A 12,780-nucleotide genomic window follows, 5' to 3' on the forward strand; every position below is an offset into this window, starting at 1 on the left:
TTCCTCTGAGCTCTTCTCTGTACCTCCCTGGTGCGGGCTGGGCTTTGGCGTTGGCTAGCTGTGTGGGCTGCTTGGCTCCCTCCCTGTCTTCCTGTCACTTTGGGTGCCCTGGGTGGTCTGGTTTTGGCTGGTTCCTGTGTCGTTCCCTGATGCCCCTGGTGGTTTAGGGCTTATGGGGTTGGGGCAGTTGTCCCTGTGGCTCTCCTTCCGGGCCTGTGTGGGCGCTGGGTTGATGGCCTCCTGTTTGCTGGTGTGTCTGTGGTTCAGTATGCTGGCTTCTTGGGTTTTTCTGGGGGCGTCTGCCAGTTTGGGCATCCATGTTTTCTCTCCTGTTTTGTCTGTCTGCGGCTGCTCTTATGTCAGCTGCTGGTTAGGGTTTTCCCCTTCCCTGTTCCGAATTCTTGTCCTGTGCACGGTGGCTTCCTCTTCCCCGGTCCTGTGTTTTCCCCCTGTGGTTGGCCCCTTGCTTTTTGGTTGGGGGAGTGTCCCTTGCTGGGGGTTGTTTGTGGCGCTGTGGCGTTTGGGGTTTTGCCTCTCCCTTTTCTTTGGTTTGTGCCTTGTCTGGTTCGGGGTCTACTGGGGTCCGTCCCTGGCTTTCCTTGGGCGGGGTCCTGTTGTTGGCCTCGTTTTGGGGATGGGGGTGCACTTCTGGCCTCCCCCGTGATTTCTTTTGGCAGGGGGCTGGGTTTGTGTCCCGATGTCTCCTGTTTTCGGAGTGGTTGCCCCTGTCCTGGCCTGTTGGCCTGTCCCTGTGCCCTGGGTTCTTCTCCGGGTGTGGCGGCGTTTCTGCGGCTGTCCAGTGTCTCCACTGGTGTTGGCTGCTGGACGTTCCTGCCCCATGGCCTGGGCCGCCTCTGGGGTTCTGGGCCTCTGGGCTCTCTGTTGCCGGTGCTGTCGGGGTTGCAGGGGAAGGAGGGGGCTTGCTTGTGTTCACTGCCCCCTCTCTTCCTGGTTTGCTCGGTTTGCGCCTGTCCTTGGTTGGTCATCTGGTTCGATGCCTGAGTTCTTTCGGGCTCCATCCTCTTCGGTCTCTGTGGCTCTACTGGGGGCTTCCCCTGGTGTGTTGGGGTTGGTCCTGTGGTTGGTCGCATCGTTCCTTGTCTCTTGTTTTGGTGGGGCTTGTTCAGTCTCTACTTCCTTCCCCTCTGCTTTTTTGCTGCTGTCATTGTGTGTTTGTTTGATGATGGGTCACTTTCTTCCCTTGTCTATGGGGGGGTCGCTCTCTGTCGTTGCTCCTGCTGTGTTCTCATCGGCGGGTGGTGTTTCTGTGCCTACGACCATCCACTCTGACTGCGCCTGTTCTCGATGGCTCTCTGATGTTCGGCAGGGTTTGGCCTGGTTAGTGCCTGGCTAGGTACCTGCCTGGTCCTACCGGGTGCTGTTGACCTCCGCCTTGGCTGTTTTCTCGCTGGCCGGTTGCCCTTCCTGGCTCTTGTTTTGCTGTGTGGGCTCTTCTGGGCTCCCTTCTGCTGGTTGTTCTGGGGGAGAGGGGTTGTTTTGGCCCCTCTGGGGGTTCCCTTGGAGCTTGGCTCTGGGTGCTGGGCCTCCTTCTGGACTCACCTGGGGTTCTTGTGTCCCTCTTGCTGTGCCCAGGCTCCATGCTCGGTTGGGTTGCTCTGGGTCTTCTTCTGTGTTGGCCTCATCCCTGTTCTTGCGGTCTGTTCCTGGTCCTTTCTTGTTGGGTTCTCCGCCTCAGTGGCTGGTTGGGAGGTTCCCGGTGTCGGTTGTCTGCCCTTTGGGTGGCGGCTCCTTGGCTTGGCTCCTAGTTTTGGGGGTTTTCCAGGTCGTCCCCTGCTCCTTTTGGGGTTTCGGCTCTGTTGGCTTGGTTGGGGACGTTGCTGGTTGTGTGCTCCTTTAAACAAAGGAGAGGGGGCTCTCACACCAAAGGGATGGAGCACCCAGTAACTGATAAGTTGAAAAAAGTTTTCCCTTTGGATGAATCAAACATTGACCATTTCTCATTCATACATACATATCCAACTGTGGACCATATAGTTTGCACAGACAATTGATAATTGAGGCACATATAGACCAACCACACTTTCGTAAAAATGTCAATATTTTTTAATCAAAAATCCATCAATATACAATACTCATATGAGTTCAATCACATTTAAAATCATCAAGATAAACAAGCATTAACTAAATTAAAACATATATTGCAGAGAAGGGATTTTTTCCACATATACAAGCAATATAAACAAAAAAATATAAAACAATATAAAATGAGGAAGAATACAACAAAAGAGACAATATACTATGTCATTTACAGCGTTAATTTGGACATTTGCATAGGCAGCAACAAGCATGGGTCTGAATTCCCTGTCTCAACCTGTTTGCTGACTTCACCAAATTTAATCGCGCATGTAGGCGTCGACGCGTTTCGATGGTGTAGTATCAATTAAGACCACCTTCTTCAGGACAATATTTTTAGTCTTCCTCAATGATTAAAATGACCACATCACATATTGGCCTAAATAAAAATTACATGAATTAGAACAAAATCAACAATTTATAATTCTAGTATGCTTGTTATCTGAACCCAAACGAATTCTTAGTCAAAAAAAACCTTCACTTGACTGGTTTGGAAGCCATAAGTGCGACAATCATCTATATTTGCCTTATCAATGGGTACCATTCATTCAGATCATTCACTCATTCATACTATCAACGTTTAGTTTAAGAAAGGACTTATAAAAGTCTCAAAGGTGCGGCTGCACTAATTTGGAGTGTGTTTTTATCACTCTCTTAGCCATGATTCAATAGTCATCTACGTTATATCTACACCATCAAGCAATCTATACTAACTTTGTGTTCCCCAAATAAAAATGAAAATGAACACCTTAATATGTACTTAATAAAAAAAGTACCTTATGAATTCATTCCTTATATAGGTACCAGAATATTGGTGTCAATTTCACAGTGGGCCACTTCTTATACAGGCCGTTATTCTAAAAACAAAGGGGAGAAGTATAATGCTCAATCGTTGTTTCGCTAAACTCGATTTTCTAGGGTATGGCAGAAATCAGCATTCTCACCTGTGCTTTATGTCCAAAGCTTGAACCGCACTGCAGTTTAGTTTATTTGGATCACGTCCTCCGACCCTTTAACGAATAATACGTTTCAGGCGTGGATCTTTTCTATTTGCTCATTTACTCGTGGCTAATGCAATATAGACAAAAGACAATAATGCCTATTTAGACCAGTATAGATTTATTACCATGGCCCAATGGTTATCCTGCTTGCATACATCCTGTTATAGCTTTTCAAACTTGGTTATGAATTCGTGCAATGGGCATTTTTTAACTACCATTTTGTCTTAGAGCGCGTAATCGCATATAAAATGCCTAATATTTATATTGTTTGTAACGATATAGATTAACGGAAAGACAACCATATCTCTAGCCCCTTCACAAAATATATTTTTTGTATTTTACTACTCCTAGTATGATTCGAACTTTACATTGAGCTTGTTAAAACTTCATTAGTTAGTCTCACATTACATCGGTCTTGAATTACTCACTTTTTTATCCGACGAGGTCAGCTCTTCAAAAATGTTCGCCGCGTCTACCGTCCACGTCCTGAACAATGGGTTGTGTGGTAACGGTTCTTTTTATACCCACTCTAAGTCGGTAGATCAATTACGCTTTTTTTTTTTTTTTAAAAAGCCGAACTTTATTCAGTTTTTAAGCAAGTTTTAAACAGCGTTCACATCGTCAGTATGGTCGCCATCTTGGACTGGTTCGTATATTATTATCGAACTGGCCCATACGTTCTCTTCCATTCACATAGTTTCTTTACAGTGAATCCAAACTGATATATCATTCAAACTTAGCCTATTATTAATTAAGAGGTAATTTCTCTTTTTCTAAAAACTTTTTAATGAAAAGATCTATCTCGTTATGTACTAACCACAGTCGTCATTTAGGGTTGGGTTATCTCTTTCTTCTCTCCAAGCCGCTGGCCTCGATGTATTAGGCCATGGGTGCACACCCTTCTTTGATTCTTTGAGTATAATTCTGAATTATATTTGAAAAAGGTTCATTTTGTGTATAAATTCCTTATTACCTGAATATATTAAAAGGATACCGTATATCTTCTCTTAATATACAATTGGCTGTCAAGGGCTGTCAAAGGTCTCTCTTAGTGAGACCCATGTATCTATCCACTAGTTATCAGGTATATCATGGAAACTTATGCTACGATTCTCATCCAGTCCTCTTTTGTGTTAAGGCCTTTTGCTATCGTATCCAATGTGGAAATGTACCATTGTTCCCTGTTTTTTCTCTTCCTTTCTGAGTTTCCACCCCTTTTGTTCAGAGTTATTTTCTCTACTACAAACCATTCGAAATCAGTATGGCCATGTTTCATCTTGTTGTAATGATCAACCAAAGGGGCATTAATTTTGCCCGTCTTCAAGGCCGACCTATGTTCTAAAAGTCTAACCCTTAGTTCGCGTCCAGTTTCGCCCACGTACGCTAATCCACATGGGCAGCGTAGTACATAGACGACATTACAACTCCTGCAGTTGTTCAAACTCTTTGCCTCAATAGTATAGCCGTTGTATGTTAATGATTTAGCCACAATGCAATTCTTACAGATTGAGCAATGGCTACATATGTTGTTACCTCGCGCTCTCTCGCCCTCTAGATTTCTTTGTCTCATGGGATTACTATCCCTGTCTGTATGGACAATATTGTTTCGAATATTATCATTTCGCTTGAAGGCGAACACCGGTTTAGGAAGTTTTATGTCATCATCATCATTAAGAATACTCCAATTGGAGATAATTACATTTTTGAGCCTATTGCTGATATTTGAGAATTGACTGACAAAGACTAGTTTATTTTTAGTAGTGTCTTTCCTTTCTTGTGTTCTAGTCGGATCTGGGATCAACATACTTTCACGGTTGTAAAACCGGGCCCGCTTAAAGGACCGTTTAATTAATTTTCTCGGGTAACCCCTGTCTCGTAATTTGTTTGTCAATGATTCAGAGTGTTTATAGAAATCCTCAATATCTGAACAGTTCCTGCGCAACCGCAGGAACTGTCCGAAAGGTATATCGTCTCTCTGGGACTGTGGATGATAACTCTGATAATGGAGTAGTGTATTTTTGTCCGTCGGTTTTGTATATAATTCTACTGCCAATGTTCCTTCCCTGTTCTGTATTGATATATCAAGGAAGTTCACTGAAGTTTTAGCGTATGATGCAGTGAATTTTAGATTAGGATCACCCAAATTTAGCCACTCGAGGAATTCCATGAGGATAGATTCTTCACCTTCCCAGATGAAGAAGATGTCATCAATGAAGCGACGCCATAACAAAATGTTTTCAGTAAATGGCGCCGCCTCATTGAAAACATGTCTATTTTCAAATTCACCCACGTAAAGGCAAGCCAGACTAGGAGCACAGGTGGCCCCCATGCTGGTGCCCTTACATTGGAGATATAAATCTTCCTTAAATAGAAACATGTTGTTTTTAAGCACTAGGGAGATACATTCCAAAACAAAATCTTTATTAGCGCCTCTCAGGTCCTCTTCACAAATACTATCCTGGATGACCTTAATTGTGTCGTCTTGAGGTATATTTGTATACAACGCCTCAATGTCGAGTGTCACCATTATTTGGTTACATGTATTAAAGGCGACACCCTCTATCATTGAGATGATATGAGCTGAGTCCCTCACATATGAGGCTAGCTTCTGGACTAGTGGTTTGAGGAAAGTGTCCGCATACTGGCTTAATGGTTCCAGACGGGACCCTATACAGCTCACTATCGGTCTCATGGGGGGATTATCTACGTTCTTGTGTATCTTTGGTAAGCCGTATATCGCTGGGATAATCGCATTTTGGTTATTTAAAAATGTATATTCCTCTCTACAAATCCACCCTTTGTCCAAGGCCCTAGTGATGGTTGTCTGTACTTCTTTATCAAGTTTGTCTAATCTTGAGTGGGGAACTTTGATGTAATGATCCCTAACTTCCAATAGTTTCAACATCCTACTATTATAGTCCTCAGTGTCTAACACAACAAGTCCGCCACCCTTATCGGCGGGTTTGATTGTTAGGTTAAGGTTGTTTTTTAGTGCCACCATCGCTATCCTGTGATCACGGGACAGGTTGTTGGTGTCTGGATGTGCTTCACTAATAATCTTTTTTATTTTAGATTCTATCACTTGTTCAAAAACATCAAAGCTTTTATTGACTTGAGATATAGTCGGGGTGAATGTAGATTTATCTTTCAGACCCGAAATGTTTTCTGGCCCTCTATATTCATTATTTTGGAAAAATCTCCTAAGTCTTATTTTTCGAAAGAACGCTTTTAGATCCTTTTCTAAATTAAACTTGTTCACATTGGCAGTAGGTGCAAATGTGAGCCCCTTCTCTAAGACCTCAACTTCCATTTTAGTCAGTGTATGTGTGGACAAGTTGATTATAGGGAATTTGTCACTGCATGTGTCTATCTCCAGTACTTCTTGTTCCTTGTGTTGAGATATTCCTGAGGTTGAGGCCGTTGGTATTGGCCCCTGCCTTGGTTCTGATTTGGATTTGTCCTCATCCCTCTCCTCGGGCGCTGATCTAAAAAACCATTATACATGCTATTATGTGAGGGACCACTCTGTTCATTATTTGCTTGGCCTTCTTCATCGCTACTCGTCCCGGAGGTATCCGAGAATGTAACTCCCTTCCTTCCTCCTCGAGAGTATACGGGTCTTTCAGACCTCTGATCTCTGGGTTGTTGAAAATAATCCTTAGTTGTATAGGGATAAACTAAGTCAAGATTAAATTTGTTAATATCTTTCTTTAATTTTATTGTTTTTTTATTTGTTAAGTAGTCTCTATAACCACTCACCTCTTGGTTAAGTTCATCTAATCTTTTTTTAGCGTCCTCCAAAGCTGACATCTCTTTTAATGCTAATTCTAGTTCCTCTATCTCTTGTTTCTCTAGGATTACCATCTCCTGTGCAGTTTCTATAATTAGTAAAATCCAATCCCTGCTACATCTATTTGCGATATGGGTCCATAGTTCTAAGAATTTTTTGTTTTCCACAAATAGACCTGGTTCATTGCGGACTTGCAGGCCTATTGGAATTACACCTGCTTTAACATATTCAATGAGGAACTCCGCATGTAGTTCAGTGCGGATCAGCTTTTTCTTTAGGTTTAACGCTTTCCCCCTTTTGTCATTGTTCCCTGTTATTACCATAATTTTGTTGCCATTTTTAGATGAGGTACCAATGATTTTATTAAATTGGTCCTCTGTAAACCCAAAAGTTTTAAATGGGTCCATCTGGTGTTCTCTATTTTTTATGTATCTCTGTTTTCCTAGAAGTGTGATAATATTCAACTTATTTAGGCCGTTTACAGATTATCGGTCCTTCTAAAGCAACACTCTCCAGCCACGTGGCTGTGCAAACAACCTTTAAACAAAGGAGAGGGGGCTCTCACACCAAAGGGATGGAGCACCCAGTAACTGATAAGTTGAAAAAAGTTTTCCCTTTGGATGAATCAAACATTGACCATTTCTCATTCATACATACATATCCAACTGTGGACCATATAGTTTGCACAGACAATTGATAATTGAGGCACTTATAGACCAACCACACTTTCGTAAAAATGTCAATATTTTTTCATCAAAAATCCATCAATATACAATACTCATATGAGTTCAATCACATTTAAAATCATCAAGATAAACAAGCATTAACTAAATTAAAACATATATTGCAGAGAAGGGATTTTTTCCACATATACAAGCAATATAAACAAAAAAATATAAAACAATATAAAATGAGGAAGAATACAACAAAAGAGACAATATACTATGTCATTTACAGCGTTAATTTGGACATTTGCATAGGCAGCAACAAGCATGGGTCTGAATTCCCTGTCTCAACCTGTTTGCTGACTTCACCAAATTTAATCGCGTATGTAGGCGTCGACGCGTTTCGATGGTGTAGTATCAATTAAGACCACCTTCTTCAGGACAATATTTTTAGTCTTCCTCAATGATTAAAATGACCACATCACATATTGGCCTAAATAAAAATTACATGAATTAGAACAAAATCAACAATTTATAATTCTAGTATGCTTGTTATCTGAACCCAAACGAATTCTTAGTCAAAAAAAAAACCTTCACTTGACTGGTTTGGAAGCCATAAGTGCGACAATCATCTATATTTGCCTTATCAATGGGTACCATTCATTCAGATCATTCACTCATTCATACTATCAACGTTTAGTTTAAGAAAGGACTTATAAAAGTCTCAAAGGTGCGGCTGCACTAATTTGGAGTGTGTTTTTATCACTCTCTTAGCCATGATTCAATAGTCATCTACGTTATATCTACACCATCAAGCAATCTATACTAACTTTGTGTTCCCCAAATAAAAATGAAAATGAACACCTTAATATGTACTTAATAAAAAAAGTACCTTATGAATTCATTCCTTATATAGGTGCCAGAATATTGGTGTCAATTTCACAGTGGGCCACTTCTTATACAGGCCGTTATTCTAAAAACAAAGGGGAGAAGTATAATGCTCAATCGTTGTTTCGCTAAACTCGATTTTCTAGGGTATGGCAGAAATCAGCATTCTCACCTGTGCTTTATGTCCAAAGCTTGAACCGCACTGCAGTTTAGTTTATTTGGATCACGTCCTCCGACCCTTTAACGAATAATACTTTTCAGGCGTGGATCTTTTCTATTTGCTCATTTACTCGTGGCTAATGCAATATAGACAAAAGACAAGAATGCCTATGTGTGCTCCTGCCTGTGTTTTTTTTTCTTGTGGTTCTCTCTTTTGCTTTTGCTGGGTGCCGCTTTCGGTGTGGTGTCCCTGGTGTTGGTGGGAGTTCGGAAGGCTGGGTTGTTTGCTGTGGTATTCTCCACTTTGTTATGAAATGGGACGAGGACCGGAGGGACCGGGAGGTTATGACCTATTACTTACCGGTAATCTTCATTACTCCTGGTTCCGTTGCCTCGTCCCATTCCTCACACCCCTCCCTCCCTCCCGGCCGGCCTTTCGGTTGGTGGCTTGGTATTTCAGGCTGAATGCTGGGATGGTACAGCTTATGTACTCCCAGTGGGAAGGGGTGGGTTTAAGTATCCCAGCATTCTCCTGCTCATTTTTTTCTGTCGTGGAGATGGTCATCTCCACTCTGTTAAGGAATGGGACGAGGACAACGGGGCCAGGAGTAATGAAGATTACAGGTAACTAATAGGGCATCATTACTGGCCCTCTTGTCACTGGGGCTTCATTGGCTGTATTACTTTGGGTGAGGTAAGTGGGCTTGTAAAACGTGCTGTTGGAACTACATCTGAAAATATATCTAGCAAGATGATTCTAAAGCAACATTTTGGTGGTTAGGGCATCCACAATAAATCACGTTATAAATAATTATATTTGAAGCGCTTCAAATTAATGCAACCTCCACATATGATTCACAACAACTGTAGGGGATCTCTTGATACATAAGCATAAATGGGCAAGGTCCCCTATATCTGGAAAATAAATGTATTCCTTATACCCCTACCAGGACCCTTAGATCCAGCAATGGTCATTTGTTGGTAGTGCCTCGTGCCAAGAAGGCTAGACATGGTGGCAAAGCATTATCAGTGGTGGGACCTACATTGTGGAACAGTCTCCCGCTAACTTTAAGACTATGTCCCGAACATTTGAAGTTCAGGAAACAACTTAAAACCTTTCTGTTTAAAAATGAAATGTAGGCCAGCCCTCCCCTGTTTGCTACTGACCAGCTGATAATCGGACCCAAAGCGCAGAGATACTCCATTGGAGTCGATTCTAGCGCTATATAAACCCGCAAATAAATAAAATAAGGCCTGTCGTTCAGGGTCTAAATGAGCGAAAACATTTTTTCAGAGCATATAAATGTAGGAAACCACATTTTGTGATTGGACTCTGAAGAATAAAATCGCTGTATGTGCATATGTCAGACTTACAAAAGTAAACAGCCTTTTATATTTCAGTAAAGTTCGTCCTGTGCTTGTAAAATAAGTTCCTCTCATAGATTATTGAGCCATTAACGCCCTCTTTACGAGTTGTCTCTTACCGATGATGAGGCCGGTAAATGTAGCATCGATGTTTACACTGATCTGTTTAGTTTCATAGAGATTCAGCTGTCGAATTCTCCATTTGAAAATTCAGGGGTAAATAAGGAATGACCTGGGGAACGAGAGCTGAATTACTGATTCCCCCTGAAACTCCTAAGCATGTAGTCGTCTAGATTCCACCGACCTACGGTGTTTCCGATTCGCACGTTATCGGTAATTCTTATTGGTGGGAAGAATTCAGGCAATTTTCTTGGCCACTTATAATAAGATCCTCGATGTGCAAGATTTTACTGTGAGTATTACCTATTTTTGTAGTAATTCGGAATTCCACTATTTACCCATGAATACTCCTGAGTTAGTCCTGGAATACAGGAATTAGTCAGGAGATTTCCAAAGTAATGAGTGCTATATCAAAAAATCTTTTGGGCAGATTTACAAGAAAGTGACGAATCTGTAGAGATGCATCACTTTCCCTGTTCCAACATGCCAAATCCTTGTGTCACCATGGATGCGCCGTATTTACAATACGGCGCACTATGGCGCAAGGATTGACAGATGCGTCAGAAATTCTGATGCATCTGTTGGCGGAAAAGTCACGCATTTGCTGGAGTCGTGTCGCAAGCACGACGCAACTCCAGCAATGCGTGTTGAGGCCTATTCCCACTACACTGCATCACTACTTACGCCTGCTTGGAGCAGGCGTAAGGTTTTGACGCAGTGGCGTCCTAAAAGTGGCGCAGTGAAATCTTGTAGATTTCACTGAGTCACTTTTACGAGGCCTTCCCGCGTGGGAAAGCCCACCCTGCATACATTACACCTGACGCAGGTATAATGTGACGCAGGGCTTTACAACATGACGCATCTTCCTAGATGCGTCACGTTGTAAATAGGCCGCATTGTTTGCGCCGCTGTTGCGTCAAAAAAGTGACGCAACTGCAGCGCAAAAGTCACGCAAGGGGCTTGTAAATCTGCCCCTATGGGGGCTAGGACGATGTAAACTGATTAAGCAGATGGCCCTGCACATAACTATTAGGCTTGCCAAGGAAGCACTTTATTTCACAAATAAGTCATAAATGCAAGGTTTTTAACTTTCTGCACAAGTGGCTGTAATCACAGCCCCCAAATCCCCACCCACTGTTTTCATTCAAAATGAAAAGGATACCACGAATGCAAAAGAAATGGTTGAGCCATTTGATTTATAAAACGAGAAACTGTTAAACAACCTTTTTTGTTTGAGTGAAAAATGTTTTTAAGATCGCCGGCTTGTTTTCAGAAAGTGCTCTCTATAAAAGTATGTTATGGTGACAGATGCGGGTTGGGAATATTTGAGAGCTTGTTCATTACTGTAAAAGATGGCGTTTTACATCCTTCACACTCCCATTGGAATTTCATACACGCAGAGTATCGTGTGAGAGACCAGTTACAGAACAAAAACATTATGGTACGGCACAGATGCTACCAGTGCCATTAGAGTTATAGACCTGCAAACCTCATCTAACTCCCCTAAGAAAGGAAGTAACTCTGTGATTAAGTGACTTTTTTGACTCAAAAAGGAAGCTTTGCACCTTCCTGAGAGATCACAGAGACGACATAAAACGAGCAACGCACACGTATAAAATGTCTAGTGTTCCTTAATAGAGAACAAGTTACGTCATTTTAAGGTACAATAGACAGCAAATATTCACGGTCAGATGTAAAAAATATCGCCCGGACGTTTGCCAATGATTCCGGATGTAAACTGAATTTTCCATGTCACAAATGTCAAGAGTTCATCATGTATTATATAGAAAAGGAACTAAACTCTCTGATAGTTGAATGAAGAAACCCATAGAAATATGCTTGCTTCTAATAAAGGCCTTTAATCATTCACTTGGGAATTTCCAGTTCCTGTCGGTCTGTAGAAGGTGTTCTTGAAATATGGGCACTGAAGAGATGCAACAGCCTGTGGCAACACAGTTCTGCTTGCCATACCTTGTAACACTTGTGTTAGTTCAAAGATCAAGTCTCTAGTACCTCAATTCCAATTGTAGGTACATCGATATTGCTTATCCAACACTTTCTCTACTGTTGCACTCACTGGAGTAGGAATAGTAATTTTTACCCCTACGCTATCCAACACTTTCCCTACTGTTGCACTCACTGGAGTAGGAATAGTAATTTTTACCCCTACGCTATCCAACACTTTCCCTACTGTTGCACTCACTGGAGTGGGAATAGTAATTTTTACCCTCCTGCTATCCAACACTTACCACACTGTTGCAGTAATCGGAGTGGGAATAGTAATGTTGACCCCTTTGCTATCCAATACTTTCCCTATTGTTGCAGTAATTGGAGTGGGAATAGTAATTTTTACCCCTCTGCTATCCAACAATTTCCCTACTGTTGCACTCTCTGGAATGGGAATAGTAATTTTTACCCCTACGCTATCCAACACTTTCTCTACTGTTGCACTCACTGGAGTAGGAATAGTAATTTTAACCCCTACGCTATCCAACACTTTCCCTACTGTTGCACTCACTGGAGTGGGAATAGTAATTTTTACCCCTCCGCTATCCAACACTTTCCACACTGTTGCACTCTCTGGAATGGGAATAGTAATTTTTACCCTTACGCTATCCAACACTTTCCCTACTATTGTACTCAATGTAGTGCAAAATGTAAGTTTGAAAATTATTAAATATTTTCATCTATAATATGT

Source organism: Triturus cristatus, chromosome 5_2 (genome assembly GCF_964204655.1).
Source record: "Triturus cristatus chromosome 5_2, aTriCri1.1, whole genome shotgun sequence".
Classification (NCBI taxonomy): domain Eukaryota; kingdom Metazoa; phylum Chordata; class Amphibia; order Caudata; family Salamandridae; genus Triturus; species Triturus cristatus.